The sequence below is a fragment of the Equus quagga genome, chromosome 5 (genome assembly GCF_021613505.1).
Source record: "Equus quagga isolate Etosha38 chromosome 5, UCLA_HA_Equagga_1.0, whole genome shotgun sequence".
NCBI classification, from domain to species: domain Eukaryota; kingdom Metazoa; phylum Chordata; class Mammalia; order Perissodactyla; family Equidae; genus Equus; species Equus quagga.
This window is the reverse complement of record NC_060271.1, coordinates 91,021,450-91,031,465: the sequence shown is the minus strand read 5'-3', so window position 1 is coordinate 91,031,465 and position 10,016 is coordinate 91,021,450. Positions and strand designations below refer to the sequence as shown.

At 39.5% G+C, this 10,016-nt stretch overlaps 1 long non-coding RNA gene across 1 annotated transcript in view; it reads right to left on the bottom strand.

The window, feature by feature from the left end:
• LOC124239400 (uncharacterized) overlaps window positions 1-9,158 on the bottom strand; it is a 16,022-nt gene extending 6,864 nt beyond the window's left edge. The window contains exons 1-2 of the long non-coding RNA XR_006888625.1: window positions 8,845-9,158; window positions 6,269-6,384 (exon numbers count right to left, since the gene is read on the bottom strand). This is a non-coding gene — a long non-coding RNA (uncharacterized LOC124239400). The remainder of the gene's footprint in view (window positions 1-6,268; window positions 6,385-8,844) is intronic.
• Window positions 9,159-10,016: the final 858 nt, after the last annotated feature.

Sequence of the window (10,016 nt, the reverse complement as noted above, 5' to 3'; positions counted from 1 at the left end):
CTAGGGATTGCCGGAGATCTCGGAGAGGACCGGGGCGGGGGGAACTTTCAAAAGGCCGGTCCTGCGACCCGGAGGGGAAACGCCAGAGCTCCGCCCGGGCAGCAGACAAAACTCTCTGTCTGCCATTAGCAGAGGGGCCACGCCCAGCATTCACGGCTCCGGCAGAGGCCGGGAGAGAAGCCCTGAGGGCGGGGCGACCCCCAGCTGCCGTTGCCCACCCCGTGAGGCTAGGGATTGCCGGAGATCTCGGAGAGGACCGGGGCCAGGGGAAGCTTCAAAGGCCGGTCCTGCGACCCGGAGGGGAAGCGCCGGAGCTCCGCCCGGGCAGCAGACAAAACTCTCTGCCTGCCGTTAGCAGAGGGGCCACGCTGAGCATTCACGGCTCCGGGAGAGGCCGGGAGAGAAGCCCTGAGGGCGGGGCGACCTCCAGCTGCCGTTGCCCACCCTGTGAGGCTAGGGATTGCTGGAGATCTCAGAGAGGACTGGGGCTGGAGAGAGTTCCAGAGACCCAGCTTAGTAGCCTAGGGGGAAACCCTACAGGCTCACAGCAGCCTTAGGGAAAGCCTCTGCACAGCACCAGTAGAAGGCACCCAGCCGCCAGCCACAAGGCTGGAAGACCCCAGGGCAAAAGCAGCATAGCTAGGTGTACTAACCACAGACTGTAGAAGATGCCAATAGCTATCCTGCGACCTATAGAGGACAAGTGAGATTTGGTGGGTGCCGACAGCAACGGAGCGACAAATATAAGTGATCCCACCCCTGGCTGCTGGAAAAGCCCATAACACCGTTGCAGACCCCAAGGAGAGAGCACATCTAGGTGGGCTGCAACAGTAGGCACCTACAGCCTGAAGCCCCCCGGTGACGGCCCCCACGGCAGAGGAGGGAATCCAAAGGGCCACTGTGGCTACGAAGAGGGGCCCAGGCCCAGTTAGCAACTACGGACAGGATTCCTGGTTGGTGAAATATAAACAGCTGCTCCTCCCTCCGCAGCAGCTGAAACAAGTGAAAGGAGCAACTAAACTCTATTTCCATGCGGAGGCACAAATCAACAACATCAAGCAATATGAAAAAATACATTAAGTCTCCAGAACAGAAAGAAAGCAACAAATACACAGAAAACAATCCCAAAGAAAATGAGATGTATAACCTAAATGACGATGACTTCAAAACAGCCATCATTAAGATTCTCAATGAGTTAAGAGAGAATTCTGACCGACAACTCAACGAGTTCAGGAGCTATGTTACAAAAGAGTTTGATACGATAAAGAAGAACCAAACAGAAATATTGGAAATGAAGAACACAATAGAGGAGATTAAGAAAAATCTAGATGCTCTGAACAGTAGGGCCGATAATATGGAGGAAAGAATTAGCAATTTGGAAGATGGCAATATAGAATTGTTGCAGGCAGAGGAGGAGAGAGAAGCAAGACTTAAAAGAAATGAAGAAACTCTCCGAGAATTATCAGACACAATTAGGAGATGCAACGTAAGGATTATAGGTATACCAGAGGGAGAAGAGAAGGAGAAAGGGGCAGAAAACCTATTCAAAGAAATAATGGCCGAGAACTTCCCAAATCTGGTGAGGGAGATGGATCTTCAGGTGACAGAAGCCAATAGATCTCCAAACTTTATCAATGCAAGAAGACCAACTCCACGGCATATAGTAGTGAAGCTAGCAAAAGTCAACGAAAAGGAGAAAATATTAAGGACAGCCAGGCAAAAGAAACTAACCTACAAAGGAACTCCCATCAGGCTATCAGCAGATTTCTCAGCAGAAACTTTACAGGCTAGAAGAGAGTGGAATGATATATTCAAAAATCTGAAGGACAAAAATCTACAGCCGAGAATTCTCTACCCAGCGAAAATATCCTTCAAATACGATGGAGAAATAAAAACTTTCCCAGATAAACAAAAATTAAGGGAGTTCATTGCCACAAAACCTCCTCTTCAGGAAATCCTCAGGAAAACCCTCATTCCTGAAAAATCCAAAAAAGGAAAGGGGCTACAAAACCAAGAGCAGAGGAGATAAGTAGAAGGACAACAACAGAGAGTAGCAGCTCTACATCAGAACAGATTAAACCATGGGACGAGAAACAAAGGAAACTGAAAAAAACCGGAAAACAAGACACAAAATGGGAGTGGTAGGCCCCCACGTCTCAATAATCACTCTAAATGTAAATGGATTGAACTCCCCAATCAAAAGACACAGAGTGGCAGGATGGATCAAAGAACAAGATCCAACAATATGCTGCCTCCAGGAAACACACCTCAGCCCCAAAGACAAACACAGACTCAGAGTGAAGGGATGGAGAACAATACTCCAAGCTAATAATGAACAAAAGAAAGCAGGTGTCGCTATACTAATATCAGACAAGGTAGATTTCAAAGCAAAACAGATAAAGAAAGATAAAGAGGGACAGTATATAATGATAAAAGGGACTCTCCACCAAGAAGACATAACACTTATAAATATATACGCACCCAACACAGGAGCACCAAAATTTGTAAAGCAACTCTTAATAGAACTAAAAGAAGACATCAACAACAATACAATAATAGTAGGGGACCTCAACACACCATTAACACCAATGGACAGAACATCCAGACAGAAAATCAACAAGGAAATAATAGAATTAAATGAAAAATTAGACCAGATAGACTTAATAGATATATATAGAACACTTCATCCAAAAACAGCAGGTTACACATTCTTCTCAAGTGCACATGGAACATTCTCAAGGATTGACCATATTTTGGGAACCAAAGCAAACATCAATAAATACAAGAGAGTTGAAATAATATCAAGCATCTTTTCTGATCATAATGCTATTAAACTAGAAATCAACTACAAGAAAAAAGCAGAGAAAGGTGCAAAAATGTGGAGACTAAACAACACGCTTCTCAACAAACAATGGATCATTGAAGAAATTAAAGAAGAAATCAAATATTATCTGGAGACAAATGAAAATGAGAACACGACATACCAAATCATTTGGGATGCAGCAAAAGCAGTCCTAAGAGGGAAATTCATCGCAATACAGGCTCACCTCACTAAACAAGAAAAAGCTCACGTAAGCAACCTCAAACGACACCTAACAGAACTAGAAAAAGAAGAACAAACAAAACCCAGAGTCAGTAGAAGGAGGGAAATAATAAAAATAAGAGCAGAAATAAACGATATTGAAACAAAAAAGACAATAGAAAGGATCAATGAAACAAAGAGTTGGTTCTTCGAAAGAATTAACAAAATTGACAAACCCCTAGCCAGACTCACCAAGAAAAGAAGAGAGAAAGCGCAAATTAATAAAATCAGGAATGACAGAGGAGAAATCACAACAGATACCAATCAAAACGAAAAGGACGAGTAATCCTCCTTGTTTTGCAGGAAGGAAATGTCGGTGACCACTACTAACATCTACCACAACAGTAGACTAGAAATTAAAGGTAGAACCTCCAAAACTCTATACCAAATACAATGAATGAAAAATGTCATTAATCTAGTAAAAATATGAAAAGTAAAAGGGAAACAGCAACAACAACTACAAAATAGAAAATATATGGTATGTTGTCAGAAATAAAACAAACATATCAATGATCAAATTAATGAAATGAGATATGCCCCCAAGAAAAGAAAAAAAATACTCAGATTGTTTACTGAATAATTAAAGTCAGTAGAATTTTCTTCCTGAGAGGTCCAGGTAAAATGACACCAAAAGCTGAAAACAAACTGATGAGAAAAATAGTAAAAGTATTCTAAAATAGAAGGAGAGGAGACAAAGGAAAGGAAGGGGAGGAAGAAAAGGAAGAAACAGGAAGTGGTTATATTTAACATCAGACAAATTTGAATCACGGCAGAAGAAACTAAAGGGAATAGAGATGGTTCACAGTGATAAGAGGTAAACATCCAAGATTCTATAAAAGATGTGATTTTTAATACACCATATAGCAAATAATCAAAACATATGAGGTAAAACAAGTAGAATTTGACATAACTAAAAACACAAAGAAGTTGACTGCTCAAGGACACACAAAAAGTAATATAGAGAATTTGGACATGATCATCATGCCTGATATGCATGTGTCTGAGTGGATGCAAGTAATAACATCATATTAATACTCAGGAAAATCTGTATACTTAACTAGCTTCCTTTTAGAAAGGGGAAAATAAAGTAGGCAAAATAAAATAAAAAAGGAAAAATAAGACACAATATTAAAGAAATTTCCATAACTTCCCATGCCCAAAGAAGCGGAAGCTACGAATAATATTAGACGTAGCACAACAATTTATGACGTGTCCTAACTTCAGTCTGTCAATCAAAAAGACTGACATGAGATTTTTATACCAGCTCCATATATTTGCATATTCCCATTGCAATTTTTTTTTACTTTGAATATGTGGAGACAACTCTAATTCAGTCTGTATAGGGCTTTTAAAAAATTATTAATGTATTACTCTTATTTGGAGAAACCAGTTAGCAAATCCATTAGCGTTCCTGTGTAGATATGTTTTCATTATTTACTAGTCAATTAGTTTTACTATTTTCAGAAGACACAGAATTCCAGGTAATCATCATCATCACATTATTTTCTAAATTATAACTTTTGCTTTAAAATCTAAGTTCACTGCTCAAGCTCTGTCAAAAAGGAACTGACAAGGCCAAAAATATAAATGCCAACAGGACAAGACAGGTGAGTGACGCAGGTCAGCTATAAGACAATAGAGTAAGGACTCTGGAAAACTGGAGTGCAGGTGTCTCATCTTAGAGGGGAAGGACAACTACTTCTCAGCCCCAGCCAATTGTCACCATATAGGAATTGTCACCATATAGGCCCATGTGGCCACATTTTCTAATACTATACCAAGAGAAGCTAGAAGCCCAAATTTTTATGTAAATTAATGTGGTAAATAGATCAATAAAATTTTTCAATTCTATGCAGGAAAAAAAAGTGCAAGGTCTAGTTTGAACCTAAAAGCTGCCAGTTTGTAACCAGGAAGTTCTGGGTATTTAGCCATCTCTAGGTAATAACAGGCATGAGTTTACAATTAGCATAGAGAATGAGGGATAGAAGGACCACAGAAATAACCTTTTAACTAGTTAACCCTGCTGATCGTTACTTGATTCTCATTCACTCTCCACAGCAGACAGAGTGAAATGTTGAAAACTCAAATTTCATCAGGTCACTCCTATTTATAACCTTGCAATGGCTCCCTACTACTATAGGAATAAAGACCAACACCCTTAATGTACCCCATGATGTTCATGGTCTGCGCTCTGCCTACTGCCCCAGCCTCATCTCTGATTTCCCTTCCTCTAGTTCAGTGTGTTCAATCTTACTGGCTCCTACCAGTTTACTAGATATTTTCTCCTTTCCACATAACTTTAACCTAGAAGCTTCTTCTAATTGCCACCCTATCCCTCTAATAATCCCTCAGTTAATATCCATTCAACTTTCAGATCATAGTTCAAATATCACTTCCTTAGAAAATTCTTCCTGGAAACTCTCATACTAGTTCCTCATCATATGCTCTCACATATCTACGTACCTTTTCCTTCCTAGGCACTTATTACAACTCGAGTTTAATCATCTCTCCCATTAGCCCATAAGCAAGGGCAGATAAGGAGTGTGCCTGTTTTGCTCATCATTGTTAATCCAGTGCCTAGCCCAGTGCCTAGTAAATAGTGGGCCTGTGCTAAATAATTGATGAATGAAAGAGCTATTGAGCTGCGATGGGAATGCTATGATTTTTATTAACTTTTATAGATCAAGCATGATTTTGGCCTCTCTATCTGTAATGAAATAATTAAAGACAGAAGAGAATATTTGCAAGGCAAAAAATTTAAAATGTCATTTGGATACAAGGACAGGTATCTTTTGGTGAGTCTCTTACCTTTGGGAAGATTTTATTAGATGTTATAAATAAGAGTTATAAACAAGGGAAATGTTTCCAGAGAGATGAATTTGGATTAACGTAGAAATAAACTTAAGACTAAGAGTGTCATGTTTTCACTGTTAATAATATACCACTCAACATACAGCAATAGATTTAAAAAAGAAATGAACATCCTGCGGCATTAGTGGCATTGTTTGTTAAGAATGGTATTCATTTATTTTGCACTAAGCCTCCTTCCAGAATGCCCTAATGAACCGTGAAGCAGTAAATATTTAGACTTGAATAAGCGCTCTCCCCTGTATCTGACTCTTTAATTCCTTTATCCTTTTCTGTGTTTGAGTCTGACACTTTATTAACTCTCATTTGAACACCTACCTCTATCAAGTTTGGGAAATCCAATTTTTTCTCTTCCTTGTAGTCTTTACATGAAGAATCACACTTAGTTCTACTTCCAGGCATGTCTCAGAGGTTAAAAACGTAGACTCTACACTCTGGTTGGAGGAGAAAGCAGGCACTTAATGGATATCAACAGCAATTTTCCCACAAGAAGAATATTCTTGATACTTTAGAAATGAAGCTTTCAGAGACTGATTCTCCAGGCTTCACCAACTTGCTACTCCCTTATAAAAGCATAGTTTTAAAATCCTTGCTATTGTGTTATATATTATGAACCTGATATTTCAAACATGAAATTGTCACTTGCAATCTTGTTTGTAATTTGTGTCTTCAGGATTTAGCTCTAAAGCCTCTTATGATTTAGAAAAATCAGATCATAGTGTACTTCATTCTGTTAAATAGATTGAAAGCTTTCAAGTTGAATCCTTAGGAAGTTATTCTCTCTCTTAATAGAAGACAATAGAAGGAGGTGAGAAAATGGCAGGAAAACTGTCAGCTCTATTGATGTCTTTAATTTATATCTGTAGGTTCTAGATTAACTTTGATGATAGCCCTTATAACTATTAAAACTAAAGTCATATTCTCTTCTGAAGGCCTATATATACCTTGAGAAAGAGTTTACTAAACTCTTACTATCTCTTTCAAAGAATGATTGTGAAGAAAAATTGTCTTCAGAATTTTCACTGTACTTTGAAAATTCTTTTTCTCTTGTATACGACATATTTTGAAGAACAAATGACGTGTAGGTACGACACATTAATAAATAAGTAACCCTCATATTTTAGGTTTACACTACTGACCCCAACTTTAGCTTGTGTTTCCAGTGAAAGTAAAGGATTTTGACAACCCGCCCAGTGTTTTCTCAGAGCACAACTTGCAACATGTGCAAATCATCTGGATGGGACAAGGCTACGATGAGTGGTCATGCAACAAAACAGAAGACTCTAGAGAAATCAAACCCAGAGCTTTGATCTCATTTTCACAACATTTATCCTTGAACCAAAACGTAGACCACCAAAGGAATGGACGATCTGCTTGCCTCTTACCAACTGAAAGACTAGTGAATTTCGCCCTTAATCATGCAGGGTCATTTTTTTCCGGTTACAAAACTGGGTATGTTAAGACTCTTCAGTACTGGAAACTGTTATCAACTCCTTTCCAACACCCGAATGGAGTGGTCTCAACATTACTTGACATTAATAAGGGAGAGAGGAAAGCATTTGAAGCAGCAGAATACCATCAGTGCCAAGTTCCCAATCCATTTCACAAACAGACCAGTAAAAGATTGAGCTCTGTCATCTCCCTCTTCATGCAATTACGCCTCCAGATGGAGAAGCTGAGGCAACATGAATCTGCTTTCGTTGACCCTGCCTGCATCACTGGGACAAACACCAGGCCTGCTCAGGACCCCAGAAGTTCTCTGGCACAGACATTGACAAACACCCAGGCTCCTGCCTTCTGCCTCCATGTAAGCAGGCTTATAGTTCCACCTGCCTCAGGTCCATATTAGGCCCTTACTTCTCTTTGTGCAATTATCACTTTATTACCAATTAATAAAACCAGATTTTACTAAGAGCAGCTAAGGTAAAACACAACCGACGGATTTTTTAATTTTGTTTTACTGTCTTTGCACTTTTCGCTCTAGTTTAGGTCCAGAGACTGATTTTACTATAGATCATTTACTTCTAAAATACGATGAAATCTTCTTGGCAATTTTATTTTACTTCCTTTCAGAAATAGGAAACAAATGTTTATATTATCTTCTTCTAAGCTGGGACCAAAGTCTTCTATGATAAATAAATCTGATACCTTTTTTGCATTAAATTTCTGGTTCCAGTTTATTTCATAGCTACCATGCAGTCATAGATAGAGAAATGATTTTATTTTATTGAAAGAACACTTGAAACCAGATTTTAAAATTTTCTCTCCATTATTAAAAATAATAACTGATTGCCGTTTTCCCTCATTTTGATGCTTATTTAGTATTAGAATTCATTAAATTGCATTTGCAGTTAATTCTATTGGCACACTATGCTTTGAGGGCTAATGATTGATCCCTGTATGGTCAAGATCATATTCAGAGAAAAACATAAAGAAAAAAATGTATTTAATGGACAGACCACGTTCTGCAGCTAGTTCGTAAATGGATATCACTGGTCACAAAGGAAAATGTGCAAGGAGGTATAAATATCTCAGTAACACTAACACCTGTTACTGGGAAAGCAGTCCAAGGCTCAGGGCATACAGATGATATATCAGTTGTGCCACCTTTTTATTCAAAGGGCATCACACTTTGTTAGTTGACAATCTGTAAAGTTTAGCTGTACTGGTTTCAGAATCAATCATGCTCATGTTGATAATGGCTGGATAAGTGCAGCATATTTCTGCCTAGGAATCTCCTATTCTTACATTCCACCTGCAAAGCCTAGTTTCAGAAGTAGTTGCCATTCACCCTTTTTTTTTAAGGGACCAATTCATTGCGATTAAAATTTATTGTACTATTTAGAGAAAAAGTTTCTGAAATGCAGAAAGTAGAACAAACTTGGGCTTCCTACCTTTGAGCTGATACAATTAGTCCAGAAACTGGATCATAAATGGCACAAGGCAATTTTCGTAGTTTAAAGAGAAGACTGTAAATCTAGTTTATCATGTTCTTATAATTCTTTCCAAAACATGTGAGGAAATGTGAGGACCACTGCTAATCAAACAATAATCATAAAATTAGGAACAAAAGAATCACACAGAACAAAAGCCTTTTTTTCTTTTTTCTCCTTTCTTTTTTAGGATTCTAAATCACATACAAAACATTTGTTCTGCTCCAGCTCTTTGTGAACTAATTGGCTCTCCTGGAGGGATAGGTAATTGTACCTGACTACACAAGCTGTCCCGAAGCTCCCTTGGAAAGCTCCAGTAAGCTTCTAGTGTTAGCAGCCATCAAGGATTTCACAGGTCAGGCATCGGATCGATACAGCTAAAAGCAGCAGGGACTGTAATGTCGACAGCAGGTTTCAGAAAGCGCTGCAAGTGCCAGTTTGTTCCTCTTCATGCAGAAGCTCAAGACAGCTTAATTAACCCTTGGAAAATACAATTTATCCAGAGGCTCGGCAGGTCCCTACCAGGCCTTACTGGTGAACTGATAGGAGAGATACCGTAGCTGGCAGCGCTGAATTCCTATTTCCCCCTTTAATGCCATTTCAGTTAGGATGCAAAGAAAACATGGTTTTCGGGGGATGTGTTCATCCTGTCCTGAAGAGCATGTGATAGGAGACAGCTTTAGAGGGGGTTTGTTAGAACTCACATGTGACTTCAGCAGGAGCAAGGCTGAGCCTGGGCATTGATCATCCGAGTCCTGGGGTGAGGAATTGAGGGGAAGGGGTGCCTGTCTGCGTGCATGGGGGTGTGTGTGAGAAAGAATTAGATGTGTGTGTGTGTGAGTTAGGAGTACGTGTGTGTGCACGTAGTGTGGGGAACAGGAGGGAACGCAAAGGCATTTTTCGTTTTTTCACTGATGCAAATGCTTCTGTGCCCTCATTTAAGGATATCTCCTTGTTAGTTGTCTATTTTTCATGTCTATAATATCACACAACCAACAAATTCGCAGATCTGAAATTTTTTTCATCCCCAAATACTTCATTTGGGAAGACGAAATACCTGCCAGGGGTAACAATCAGGTAGAAGTTAAGTTATGTGTTAACTCAATCGCTCTTCTTCAGTGTTGCCCAACACG